Source organism: Sciurus carolinensis, chromosome 17, assembly GCF_902686445.1.
Source record: "Sciurus carolinensis chromosome 17, mSciCar1.2, whole genome shotgun sequence".
In the NCBI taxonomy this organism is placed as follows: Eukaryota; Metazoa; Chordata; class Mammalia; order Rodentia; family Sciuridae; genus Sciurus; species Sciurus carolinensis.
The window spans coordinates 27,219,169-27,234,823 of NC_062229.1; positions in this window are offsets into that span (position 1 = coordinate 27,219,169).

Below are 15,655 nucleotides of genomic sequence, written 5' to 3' on the forward strand. Positions count from 1 at the left end.
AGAAGAAATGACAGAAAGGGAGTTCAGAATGTACATAATTAAAATGATCAGGGAAGCAAACGATGAGATGAAAGAGCAAATGCAGGCATTGAATGATGAGATGAAAGAGCAAATGCAGGCATTGAATGACAGCACCAATCGACAGTTAAAAGAGCAAATACAGGAAGCAAAAGATCATTTCAATGAAGAGTTAGAGATATTGAAAAAAAAATCAAACAGAAATCCTTGAAATGAAGGAAACAATAAACCAAATTAAGAACTCCATAGAAAGCACAACCAATAGGATAGAACACCTGGAAGACAGAACCTGATATTGAAGACAAAATATTTAACCTTGAAAACAAAGTTGAACAAACAGAGAAGATGGTAAGAAATCATGAACAGAATCTCCAAGAACTATGGGATATCATGAAAAGGCCAAATTTGAGAATTATTGGGATTGAGGAAGGCTTAGAGAAACAAACCAAAGGAATGAACAATCTATTCAATGAAATAATATCAGAAAATTTCCCAAATCTGAAGAATGAAATGGAAAATCAAGTTCAAGAGGCTTATAGGACTCCAAATACACAAAATTACAACAGACCCACACCAAGGCATATTATAATGAAAATACCGAACATACAAAATAAAGACAGAATTTTAAAGGCTGTGAGAGAAAAGAACCAAATTACATTCAGGGGGAAACCAATACGGATATCAGCAGATTTTTCAATCCAGACCCTAAAAGCTAGAAGGGCCTGGAACAACATTTTTCAAGCTCTGAAAGAAAATGGATGCCAACCAAGAATCTTATACCCAGCAAAACTTACCTTCAAATTTGACGATGAAATAAAATCATTCCATGATAAACAAAAGCTAAAAGAATTTACAAAAAGAAAGCCAGCATTACAGAACATTCTCAGCAAAATATTCCAGGAGGAAGAGATAAAACACAAAGAAGCAAATCAACAAAGGGAGGAATTATCCTAAAGGAACTGTCAAATAAAGGAGGAACCAAGTTGTGTCAAAAAAATAAATAAATAATTTTAAAAATGAACCAAATAACCGGGAATACAAATCATATCTCAATAATAACCCTGAATGTTAATGGCCTGAATTCATCAATCAAAAGACATAGACTGGCAGATTGAATTAAAAAGAAAGATCCAACAATATGCTGCCTGCAAGAGACTCACCTCATAGAAAGAGATACCCATAGACTAAAGGTGAAAGGATGGGGAAAAACATACCATGCACATGGACTCAGCAAAAAAGCCGGAGTATCCATCCTCATTTCAGATAATGTGGACTTCAAGCCAAAGTTAGTCAGAAGGGATAAAGAAGGACATTTCATACTGCTTAAGGGAAGCATAAATCAGCAAGATATAACAATCATAAACATCTATGCCCCAAACAGTGGCTCATCCATGTATGTCAAACAAATCCTTCTCAATTTTAGAAACCAAATAGACCGTAACACAATAATACTAGGTGATTTTAACACGCCTCTCTCACCACTGGACAGATCTTCCAAACAAAAATTGAACAAAGAAACCATAGATCTCAATAACACAATCAATAATTTAGACTTAACAGACATTTATAGAATATACCATCCAACCAAGAGCGAATACACTTTCTTCTCAGCAGCACATGGATCCTTCTCTAAAATAGACCATATATTATGCCACAAAGCTAATGTTAGCAAATACAAGAAGATAGAGACACTACCTTGTATTCTATCAGATCATAATGGATTGAAGTTAGAAATAAATGAAAGAGTAAAAGACAGAAACTACTCCAATACCTGGAGATTAAACAATATGCTATTATATGATGAATGGATAACAGAAGATATTAGGAAGGAAATTAAAAAATTCTTAGAGGTAAATGAGAACAAAGAAACATCATATCAAAATCTCTGGGACACTATGAAAGCAGTACTTAGAGGAAAATTTATTTCATGGAGCGCATTTAATAAAAGAAGTTAAACTCAACAAATAAACAACCTAACACTACAGCTCAAAGCCCTAGAAAAAGAAGAACAGACCAACACCAAAAGTAGTAGAAGACAGGAAATAGTTAAACTCAGGACTGAAATCAACGAAATTGAAACAAAAGAAACACTACAAAAAATTGACAAAATAAATAGTTGGTTCTTCGAAAAAATAAACAAAATTGATAAACCTTTAGCCACACTAACAAAGAGAAGATGAGAGAAAACTCAAATTACTAAAATTCAGAATGATAAAGGAAATATCACAACAGACACGACTGAAATACAAAACATAATTAGAAGCTATTTTGAAAATCTATACTCCAACAAAATAGAAAATTTCAAAGACATCAACAGGTTTCTAGAGACATATGAATTGCCTAAACTGAACGAGGAGGACATACACAATTTAAATAGACCAATTTCAAGTAATGAAATAGATGAAGTCATCAAAAGCCTACCAACAAAGAAAAGTCCAGGACCAGATGGGTTTTCAGCCGAGTTCTACAAAACCTTTAAAGAAGAGCTCATTCCAATACTTCTCAAAGTATTCCATGAAATAGAAGAGGAGGGAACCCTCCCAAACTCGTTCTATGAAGCCAATATCACCCTGATACCTAAACCAGACAGAAACACATCGAGGAAAGAAAATTTCAGACCAATATCCTTAATAAACATCGACGCAAAAATTCTCAACAAAATTTTAGCAAATCGCATACAAAAACATATTAAAAAGATAGTGCACCATGATCAAGTGGGTTTCATCCCAGGGATGCAAGTTTGGTTCAACATCAGGAAATCAATAAGTGTAATTCACCATATCAATAGACTTAAAGTCAAGAATCACATGATTATTTCAATAGATGCAGAAAAAGCATTTGATAAAATACAGCACCCCCTTCATGCTCAAAACACTAGAAAAAATAGGGATAGTGGGAACATTCCTTAACACTGTAAAGGCCATCTATGCTAAGCCCATGGCTAATATCATTCTAAATGGTGAAAAACTGAAAGCATTCCCCCTTAAAACTGGAACAAGGCAGGGATGCCCTCTTTTACCACTTCTTTTCAATATTGTCCTTGAAACTCTAGCCAGAGCAATTAGACAGACCAAAGAAATTAAAGGGATACGAATAGGAAAAGAAGAACTCAAACTATCCCTGTTTGCTGATGATATGATTATATACTTAGAGGAACCAGAAAATTCCACCAGAAAACTTTTAGATCTCATAAGTGAATTCAGTAAAGTAGCGGGATATAAGATCAATGCACATAAATCTAAGGCATTTTTATACATAAGTGATGAATCTTCAGAAAGAGAAATTAGGAAAACTACCTCATTCACAATAGCATTGAAAAAAATAAAATACTTGGGAATCAATCTCACAAAAGAGGTGAAAGACCTCTACAGTGAGAACTACAGAACACTAAAGAAAGAAATTAAAGAAAACCTCAGAAGATGGAAAGATCTCCCATGTTCTTGGATAGGAAGAATTAATATTGTCAAAATGACCATACTACCAAAAGTGCTATACAGATTCAATGCAATTCCAATTAAAATCCCAATGATGTACCTTACAGAAATAGAGCAAGAAATTATGAAATTCATCTGGAAGAATAAAAAACACAGAATAGCTAAAGCAATCCTCAGTAGAAAGAATGAAGCAGGGGGTATCGCAATACCAGATCTTCAACTCTACTACAAAGCAATAGTAACAAAAACGGCATGGTATTGGTACCAAAATAGAAAGGTGGATCAATGGTACAGAATAGAGGACACGGACACAAACCCAAATAAATATAATTTTCTCATACTAGACAAAGGGGCCAAAAATATGCAATGGAGAAAAGATAGCCTGTTCAACAAATGGTGCTGGGAGAATTGGAAATCCATATGCAACAGAATGAAACTAAACCCATATCTCTCACCATGCACGAAACTAAACTCAAAATGGATTAAGGACCTCGGAATCAGACCAGAGACCGAGCATCTTATAGAAGAAAAAGTAGGTCCAGAGCTTCAACATGTCAGCTTAGGACCAGACTTCCTCAGCAGGACTCCCATAGCACAAGAAATAAAAGCAAGAATCAATAACTGGGATAGATTCCAACTAAAAAGCTTTCTCTCAGCAAAGGAAACTATCAGCAACGCGAAGAAAGAGCCTACAGAGTGGGAGAAAATCTTTGCCAATCATACTTCAGATAGAGCACTAATCTCCAGAATCTATAAAGAACTCAAAAAACTCTACACCAAGAATGCAAATAATCCAATCGACAAATGGGCTAAGGAAATGAATAGACACTTCACAGAAGAAGATCTACAAGCAATCAACAAACATATGGAAAAATGTTCAACATCTCTAGTAATAAGAGAAATGCAAATCAAAACTACCCTAAGATTCTATCTCACCCCAATTAGGATGGCGATTATCAAGAATACAAGCAACAACAGGTGTTGGCGAGGATGTGGGGAGAAAGGTACACTCAAACATTGCTGGTGGGGCTGCAAATTAGTGCAGCCACTCTGGAAAGCAGTGTGGAGACTCCTTTAAAGCTTGGAATGGAACCACCATTTGACCCAGCTATCCCACTCCTTGGTCTATACCCAAAGGACTTAAAATCAGCATACTACAGAGATACAGCCACATCAATGTTCATAGCTGCTCACTTCACAATAGCCAGATTGTGGAACCAACCTAGATGTCCTTCAATTGATGAATGGATAAAGAAACTGTGGTATATATATACAATGGAATATTACTCAGCCATAAAGAATGATAAAATTATGGCATTTGCAGGCAAATGGATGAAATTGGAGAATATCATGCTAAGTGAAATAAGCCAATCTCAAAAAAACAAAGGACGAATGATATCGCTAATAAGTGGATGATGACACATAATGGGGGGTAGGAGGGTTTAGTGTTAGGGTTAGAGTTAGGGTTAGGGAGGGGGGCAAGAATGGAGGAAGGAAGGACTGTATAGAGGGAAAAGAGGGGTAGGAGGGATGGGGGGAAGGGAAAAATAACAAAATGAATCAAACAGCATTACTCTATGTAAATTTATGATTACACAAATGGTATGCCTTTATGCCATGTACAGAGAAACAACATGTATCCCATTTGTTTACAATAAAATAATAAAAATAAATAAATAAATAAAAATAAAAAATAAATAAATAAAAACAATTTTTTAATTAAAAAAAAATTAAAAAAAGAACAATTCGCTCCATGAAGAATTAATAAGTCTTAGTTTGACTGAATTAATGATTCCTGCATAAAAAGGAATGATGGACTGATACATGTTACAAAATGGATGAACTCTGAAAACATTAAATGAAAATCAGTCACAAAAGACTACATGTTGCATGACTGAAATAATACCAGATAATCAAAATAGGCAAACCTATAGAAACAGCAACTACATCAGTGGGTAGATGGGGCTAGGGACTGACTGTTAATCAATATGGGCTTTTGTCGGGGGATGACAGAAAAGATCTAAAAGTAGACTGTGTTAATGCTTGTGCAACTCTGTGAAGACACTAAATACTACTCACTTTAAATGAGTTACTTTTATAGTTTGTGAATTATATCTTCATAAAACCATTCTAAGAAAAATGATGAGAGCCTATTTTGTATATCAAAATGAATAATTTTAATAAATTGAAATACATTAAATCTATGGAAATCCATGCATCTATAGAAAAAAGAAAACGTGCATTTAACATCACTTAAGGTGACTCTTAAGTCAACTCCTTACTTGGAAAACTGGCATTTAAAAAGAATATAAAGCCTTTGCCCTATCTTCTCAGCACTGATGATTTTCAGCAACTTTTAATTTTATGGCATGTGATATTATTTCAGCTAAATAAGTAAATCAGTTTAGTTTTGAGATGTACCCTAAAGGAAAGGAAAATTATAATATCTGTAAATTATCTTAAAGCTTTTCAACACAAAAAATGATTTTAAACTTTTAATATATTATCATGAAAAGCAAAGGTAATTTTTTCTACTTCTATTGTTTAGTGGACAAAATGATACGTCACCAAATTTATTAATTAAGTACAATTGGGAGAAACTGAAAAAAGGTAATCACACCTAATTAATAAGTATTTGGATAAATTTTTCTACATATCCCCAGGGATAAAAACATTCTAATATATGAAACACTAAAGAAGGATATTGTCTACTACAACTTAAAGGGATGGGAAGCAGTAAGTAATGGACTAGGTGGAAACAGTGTGATCAAGGATCCTAATGTACTCGATGGTGCTGGGCACACAATGCACACATCTTTCATTTTTGTGAAATGAAAGAGGAAGAGACAAAGCTGGAGAAGATACCCCTTGCTTAACTCACTATGAGGCCTGCTCTCCAGCCCCTTCCTGCTTAGGACTTTCTGTGGCTGGGAGAACCCTGGCTTTTTCTCTCACTCCAGCTGAGAGAGCTGGTTTGAAAGTAGATGACACCACCTGAAGCGAAGAACACCTAACACAGTGATAATCAGATCAGATCAGCCCATTACTATAGGAACAAAGAGGGTGAGGAGAGTAATTTCTGATTGGGCTGTTTAAATGGTACCCTAGAGTTTCCAGAAAGGGTGATAAGAAGTCTCAGAATTATGCTCCCAAGGAACCAGATTTCTTTTTAAAGGGAAACAAGATTTCTTGACCTTTTTTGTTAGAGAATGCTAAATTTCCACAGTTGGAAACAGACACGTGGCCCCTAGGAGCAACTCTCAAAGGTAGAAAAAGGTGTTGGTCTTCTCAAAAGAATTTAGAGGTTCAATACTAGGTTGAGAACACTAAGATATAATTCGAGTTCTGTCATACCCAGAGAATCAGCTCTAATGCAGGTAGGGAAGGAGGGAAAAAGAAGAAATGCTCTTTGGAGGTCAATAGACCCCAGAGCTTTCCATGCCTGCCAACTGCTGACTTTGCCATTTTGGGTCAGCTAATAATTGTAAGAGAGCCCTTCAAAATCTGCAGGCCCAGACGGAGATCAGTAGCAGAAAGACCTTACCCAGAGAAGCCACAAACCCCATAGTTCTCCAGCATAATACCCTATACAGAGCCCTCTGAAGAGGTGTCAGGCTGGCCCATTCTTCTTAGTGAAGTGCACGGTAACATTCTCAAAAGTTCCTGAAATGACAAGTTACTGCTTTTTCAGACCTCAGGGTTTTAATAATGGTCAAAACTGTCAATGAGAGGCCTGGGAAGGGCACCTATAGTAAGATGTATTCAGTGTTGGGTCCTTCATGTGCCTAAGGGGTTTTGTGCAAAATTTGGAAAATGTGGAGGAAAAGGATGCAGAATTAAAGGCAGTCATCCAGAGCTAAGCACATTTTTCCAGTTAGAACCACAAACATGTTCGTAATGAGCTTCTAAATACATGATTTCCACACAGACACTGAACTTGGGTCTGAACATGAAAGTATATATGTGGAAAAACTGAATGTGGCAGTCACCTTAGCATTAAGCCCACCCTACTTTGAGTATCTGGGTTATTTTATTACTGTCATTTGCCAATCCTGCTTTCATGCCAGTCCTCATGCTTGTCTCTTTGTCCACCAACCCACGCAGATAGCTCTCAGATCTGACACTGAGGTCCCATCCCACACCTGCTTCAGTGCAGTAGTGAAGTTAGAGAAGTATAGGAAAATATTATTTACTTAGCAAGGGCTAAAGTCTAGACCAGTTTGTTACATGAGGCTCAAAATGAACCTTAAAAAGCAGTTAGTAAAAGTTTTCAAGTCCTGGAGTAGGAGCTCAGCTGTGTATTTCAGAAATAGAGCTCTAGAAGAAGAGGTCTTAATGTGGAGTATGGGATTAAGGAAATCTATGAGCCAAGTGCCAAACAAATTTTTGTTAGTTATCTTTTTGAGATATTGACATTACCTTGGAAGAAAGCCCTCTATGTTAGATTATGTTGCAAAATTATCTTACTCCCCCACCAGCAATATCATGGGATACTGGTTCAAAGACAGATCGTTACATTAATAATATGAATTAAAGGAATTTAAAAACATTTGCAAACATATATGGCCACCAAATCTATGACAAAGTAACTTGCACAATTCAGTGGGTAAAAGATGGGCTTCTCAATAAATGGTCTTGATCAATTGGATATCTGTATGGAGAGAAGAAAAAAGAACTGGCCCATATCTCACACACATTCTTCATTTGAGATCATTTGAGATGAATCACAGACCTAACTAGAAAGCTAAAACAATAAATTGGCTAGAAAAAAAAAGCACAAGAGTATCTTCACGATCTTTAAGTAAGAAAAGATTTCTTATACAAAACAAACTGATATATTAGACTCCATTAAAAATAAGAAAATCTGTTTATCAAATGACACCACAAAGAGTGGAAAAGTAAGCCACAGACTGGGGGAAGATATTTCATAATACAATCATCTGGCAAAGGATTTACATCCATAAGTAAGACACCACTAAAACTTGGGGGAACATGTTACAATGTTATAAAATAAAACATCTGAACAAGGACTTCACAAAAGAGAATATTCATGTAGTCAAAAAACACACAAAATGCCAGCATCATGGCATATTGAAGAAGAGGAAATTTTAAAAACCTCAGTAAGATAATATGAACAAATGACAAGTGTTGGTAAAGATGTGGAACAACTGCACAGTGTTTTAAATAAATTGGATTCAAAATGACTGTTCCAAGTATAAACTGAAACAACTATTTTGGAAAATTTTGGGGGAGCCATCTATGAAGACTAATCAAAAGTATACTCCATGATCCAGTAATTTCACTCCTACAGATATACACAAGAGATGAGTGTCTATGTTCACTAAAAGACAACACTCTCCACTGTATTATTTTACAGTATTAAAAATTTCAAAGTTGATCTATAGCAGAAAGAATAAGCAAAATGTGGTATAATCAGATAATGGAAACTCTTCTGCAAGAAAAAGAATAAACTGTTGCTATGTATAACAACATGGGTAAAGTTCACAGCCAATGTTAAGTCAAAGAGGGCAGATAAGAGTACACGTTGAATTAATCTATTTATATGACCTTCAAGGACAAACAAAATTAATCTATGGTACCAAAGGTCAGAGTAGTAGTTAATTCTGGCATAGTGGACTGCTTGGGAAGAAGCAGAAAAGGGAAACTTTGGGGTGCTAATCATGTTCTGGATCTTGACCTGAGTGGAGGTCATACAGGTGTGTATATTTCCAAAAAGTGAAGTATACAATTAAGACTTGTGGTGTATACAAGTTAAACTTCAGTGAGAAATTTCCAAAGTTGCTATATTTATTTATGTACACACATATAAACCTTTGCATATATGTATACACATAAATACGCATACACACAAACATATGTATAGAGGCAAAGGAAACCCAGTTTACCTAGGATCTGACTGTTAATGACACAATTGACCTCTTTTATTCCTTTCTTGGGCAAAGGTGTAAGTCTCAGGAACTGAAAGAAAAGAAACATTAGTGACAATAACTACTAACTGTCACTCCTGCATACAACCTCTGATCCATCCTGTTTTGAAGGTCAAATAAACTATTATTCATCAGTTATTTCTTCTTATCTGTGGCAATTCTAGAATCACAGAAGTGAGATAAAGGAAGCAGAGATCATCCAAGGAATGTGTAATGAGAACATGGACTGAGAAAACTAATTTCAGTGTTCAGAGACATCATAAGAAAGAAGTTAAGACAAGGAAACTAGGGACAGAATACTATGGGCTAAAAAGAAAGACGGATTACAGACAGTTAAGAATCCACACAGCACAGATAGGAGTAAGTTGTATGCAAGAACTCCATCAAACCCTGTAAAACCTCAGCATCCTTTTTTTCTCCTATCCTACTTAATATCAGAACAAGATAGTTTCTACCATTTTAATAGATGTCACATAGAATTTGAAAATGGTTTCTCAGAAGTACTTTAATGTCTTCATGCTATTTCCCCCTAAATATACAGATTGGTTATAAGATCATCATTCAATTGTATAACAGTATTGGGGATGGGTGGTGAGAAGGAAAACACTACCACATTAAAGGAATCCATCAACTTCATGACATGTCCCAAATATTCCAAGTTCCTCATTTTGTAGTACAAGCAGGTAATGCAGTTTCATTTCTAAACAAGTTATAATTCCCATTTTAGGTAAATTAACTGGTTCATCATTAGGAAATCAGCCTTCTGCCTGAGAAAAAGTGAATCAACAAGATTTATGCCTTAACAACAATACCTGAAGTACAAACAGCTGCCATCAAATAGAATACTAACAAACATGTGAATAAACATAAAAGTGCATCTACTAGTAGACTTTAAGAACAACTTCCACATGTACCCCACATGTACAGTTTGCCGTAATTCCCAGGGTACTACAAAAGCATCAAACAAAAGACTTTACAGTCTTTACTGACCCTCCTTCCAATGGCCCTTCTTAGCACATCCAGAAAAGTCCCTCAAGAATGTAGAAGAAAGTTGAAGTTGACAGGGAAACAAAGTTGTCAGGAGAAGCTAGAACTGCAACCTGGAAGTAAAGAGATTCTGGTAAAGAGAAACAAGCAAGTGTAAACCAAAGGTCTTTAAAAGAAAATGCAACATAACACCTTACAAGTAATGCTGCTAAATTCATGGAGGGTTTCTGTCCAAGGGTATTTACACTAGGTAAATAGGTATCCCTTGTAGTTGTGTACTCTAATTCTCTAAAATCATACTCTCGTGCTCTCTGTAATAAATTTCTCTTTCAGTGAATTTTTTTTCTTTTTTTATTTATTTATTTTTTATTGTAAACAAATGGGATACATGTTGTTTCTGTTTGTACATAGAGTAAAGGCATACCATTTGTGTAATCATAAATTTACATAGGATGATGTTGGTTGATTCATTCTGTTATTTTTCCCCTTCCCCCCACACCTGCCATCCCTCTTTTCCCTCTATACAGTCCTTCCTTCCCCCATTCTTGCCCCCCTCCCTAACCCTCACTCTAACCCTAAAAACTAACCCCTCCCACGCCCCATTATGTATCATCATCCACTTATCAGCGAGATCATTCTTCCTTTGGTTTTTTTGAGATTGGCTTATCTCACTTAGCATGATATTCTTCAATTTCATCCATTTGCCTGCAAATGCCATAATTTTATCATTCTTTATGGCTGAGTAATATTCCATTGTATATATATGCCACAGTTTCTTTATCCATTCATCAACTGAAGGGCATCTAGGTTGGTTCCACAATCTGGCTATTGTGAACTGAGCAGCAATGAACATTGATGTGGCTGTATCTCTGTAGTATGCTGATTTTAAGTCCTTTGGGTATAGGCCAAGGAGTGGGATAGCTGGGTCAAATGGTAGTTCCATTCCAAGTTTTCTAAGGAATCTCCATACTGACTTCCAGAGTGGCTGCACTAATTTGCAGCCCCATCAGCAATGTTTGAGTGTACCTTTCTCCCCACATCCTCGCCAACACCTGTTGTTGCTTGTATTCTTGATAATCGCCATCCTAATTGGGGTGAGATGGAATCTTAGGGTGGTTTTGATTTGCATTTCTCTTATTACTAGAGATGTTGAACATTTTTCCATATGTTTGTTGATTGTTTGTAAGTCTTCTTCTGTGAAGTGTCTGTTCATTTCCTTAGACCATTTGTCGATTGGGTTATTTGTAGTCTTGGTGTTGAGTTTTTTGAGTTCTTTATAGATTCTGGAGATTAGTGCTCTATCTGAAGTATGATTGGCAAAGATTTTCTCCCACTCTGTAGGCTCTTTCTTCGCGTTGCTGATAGTTTCCTTTGCTGAGAGAAAGCTTTTTAGTTTGTATCTATCCCAGTTGTTGATTCTTGCTTTTATTTCTTGTGCTATGGGAGTCCTGCTGAGGAAGTCTGGTCCTAAGCTGACATGTTGAAGCTCTGGACCTACTTTTTCTTCTATAAGATGCTCGGTCTCTGGTCTGATTCCGAGGTCCTTAATCCATTTTGAGTTTAGTTTCGTGCACGGTGAGAGATATGGGTTTAGTTTCATTCTGTTGCATATGGATTTCCAATTCTCCCAGCACCATTTGTTGAACAGGCTATCTTTTCTCCATTGCATATTTTTGGCCCCTTTGTCTAGTATGAGAAAATTATATTTATTTGGGTTTGTGTCCGTGTCCTCTATTCTGTACCATTGTTCTACCTGTCTATTTTGGTACCAATACCATGCCGTTTTTGTTACTATTGCTTTGTAGTACAGTTGAAGTTCTGGTATTGCAATACTCCCTGCTTCATTTTTCCTGCGAAGGATTGCTTTAGCAATTCTGGGTTTCTTATTCTTCCAGATGAATTTCATGATTGCTTGTTCTATTTCTGTAAGGTACATCATTGGGATTTTAATTGGAATTGCATTGAATCTGTATAGCACTTTTGGTAGTATGGCCATTTTGACAATATTAATTCTGCCTATCCAGGAACATGGGTCAGTGAATTCTTAATAGGGTTGACATATTAAACAAAAGGACTTAAGCAAAAAAGGTCTGAACTGTACAGTTGACAATCTGTAAAGCAAATCATCAGGAATTTGAGCAACAGAGACCACAAATATATTCCCTCTGACTTTTCTAGTTGGAAAACCATATGTAGTTGAAGCACAAATAAAAACCAGAGTGAGGAAATCACAATCCAACACACTCTGCTGACAGGGACCAAATGTCTGAACTGACTATGAGCCCTGACAATTGGGTTATGACAATGGAGCAAAAGTTAATGTAATGAGTATAAATAATAAAGCATGTAAAGAGAGCCAGGTAAAAAAAAAAAAAAAAAAAACTCTTCCATATCTCCAATACTGTACATAGGAAACTATGTTAAACACAGCACGGGTTAGGAGCCTGACGGCTATGACTGGTTGTGAGGTTTTAAATTTAACATTTTTATGAGCCAATCTCATTTCCAGGGTTCTACACTCTACAATATGGGAACTAAAGAGGCTCCATCTTGGAGGGAAAATAGCCCCCATTTCAGTACTCTCAATGTTGGCTGCTATACATTCCACACTGGGTATACACCTGCCAGGCAAATGAAGTTATGACAGATCAATTTCCTGGAACCAACTGAAAGGGAGAGAGCACGTGAACTGTACACAGGCCGAGGAGTAGGGCTGGGGTTCCCGCAGCTGGAGCAAAAACGAGGGCCCTGGAAACGGGAGGGAAGTGTTCTGCCGCGTGTACTGGAGGTGGGACAGTTTAAACTTTGAGCCTCGATGTCAGCACTCGAATTGGTGTTACTGTCTGAATCTGAACAGGCTGCAGGCTATCGCCGGTACGGGGAACCAGGAAAGTGCGGCCAGCGTCCCAGGCCTGGCAGTGCCCCTCTCGACCCACTGAGCGGGCAGAGGTCCGGATGAGGGCAGCTGTAGCTGCGCCCGCCTCCCTAGGGGCCCTGTCCTGTCCTTCTCAGACCACGCCAGAACTGCTCACCGAAGGTCCCAGGTGGCCTCTGTAGCTTTTTATGTGTGTTTTTTTTTTTTTTTTTGGGGGGTGCTGGTGCTGGGGATCGAACCCAGGCCCTTGTGCTTGCAAGGCAAGCACTCTACCGACTGAGCTATCTCCCCAGCCCCCCCTCTGTAGCTTTTTAAAAAGCAGAAGTCGTGATCCTCACCACCCAAACCATTAAGCGTTAACAACCACAATGGCTGTCCCGGAAATACGTCATCACACTGACCGGCTGACCGATACCATCCCTGTCATTCTCTCTAGGAATCTTGGAGGACCCGCATCTTTGTGGTTCCCTCCTTCTAGTTCCCTCAAGGCAAGCCTAGGAAGAGGGGAGCAGTAAAGAGAGAGCTCCCCTATTCCTCCTGGAACCGGATTGAGTCGAGGCACATGGACCCGCACCTGGGTCCTGCTCACTGACCTATAACACCTCAGAAAGGAGGACGGTACAAGAAGAGGGGCCATTTATTCCGTTGCACAGCAGGCGAGGGGGTGGGGCCCATCACTAATGTCCCCGAGATGGCCCTAGCCTCTTTTCTGCCCAAACAGGTGCAACCCCTGCACTGATGCTTTCCCTCCTGCTGTGGATATCTCTAGGCAGGGCCTAGACAAAGAATCAGAGGCCTGGCAAATCTGAACAGGGGTGAATTAATGAGGAAGGTATTGATGTCCCCTAGGACATCTTGAGTGCCTGATCTGCTCAAGATAGGGGAACTTTGGAAAGGTTTGCTGAATGAATGAATTAAGGTCGAGGAATAGACTTAGCGACTTTATTGTGTATCCGGAAGACCCTCTGGGTGTCAAAAAGGCAGTACTTTTTTGTCCTGCACTGTAAGACCAAATTTGAGGGAGGAAGCAACCTTGCATACAGTTGTTTTGTGTTTTTTTTTGTTTTTGTTTTTGTTTTTTTACCTGATTTAGACTTGCTTCCCAGTGAATGACTCACCCACTTGTCCAGATGTCCTCACTTGTCTTGCTCCTATAGCCACTAGGATATCCCCCATGGGATTCAAAGCTTACAGCTCTCTCTCACTCATGCTCAATTGCTGTTCCCTAAAAACAATCACTCCACCAAGAGGCCAGAGCCCAAGAGGAGCCATGCATCATTGAAGCCAACACTTCTCCAGGATCCACTGGGCCTTTCATGGGACCTGGGTCAACCCTTTCATGGTAATTTTATCTCAAGTCCTCAGTGTTGGTTCCTTATAGAAGCTTCAAAGATCACCTCCAAAAGACCTTTAAATATTAGAGAGAAGGAATTAGAATCTCACTCCCTTCTCATCATAGAATACAAGGTTGGGTAGGTAGGCTGAGGAAAAATCAAAAGAATCTATGCCAGAGTGGTTGGCATAATATTTATTATAGACTAGCTATTTAGTTTCATCAAAACATTGCAGTCTCTAATAGTAAGTTGACTGAGTTTGAATATTGTTGAATCTGAAGTTTCCATTGTGATTGTGTAATAACTTCTAAACATAAGGAATTTATATTAAGCTTTAAGGGTACACATATTTAAGTAGACTTTTTACACATTTGAAAAATTCTTACACGCCCAGTTGCTTTAAATATAACCCAAATGGGCATTTGTTTAGCCATTTAGAGGCTGCCTGCTGTGCAAAATCCATGAAAAATGCCCCTAACATCTGCTAGTCATAGATAAGACAAACCCACCCTGTAGCTATAAAGACCTCCCAAGTACTGCTGCCTTTCATAGCTCACTGACCTAGAGACCCCCACCTTGCTGCTGAGCAACATTGCCTAGACATGTAAACACCCTCTGTCTTTAGTTCCCCTCTCTCTCAGGAGTTCCCTTGCTCTCCCTCCCTTCTGAGTGGTAGCCTCAGAGTCTCTGGAAAGTCTCTTTCACTAAGGAACTTTCCCTCTTATGCAATCCTGTGTATGCACTGCCTAATAAAACTTGTGCAACACTGCCATCTCATGGTCCTCTCTCTTCCTTGATTGTCCTTGAAATCAAATTCTTCACTGCATTGAAACAACATAGATCTCTTGTGACTCTTGGTTCCCTCATGCCATTTATTTAATGCTGGTTACATTACTCATGGCATTGCATCATCATGCCCTCTATGAATACTTGCTGCCAATGACTTTCTCAAAGTTTGTTTCAATGGCTACAAACACAAGGTTTACCCAGAAGGTACAGGAAAAAAATGTGAATGGTAAATTCCTTGGTCATATTAAATTTATCATGTCGAATGTTATC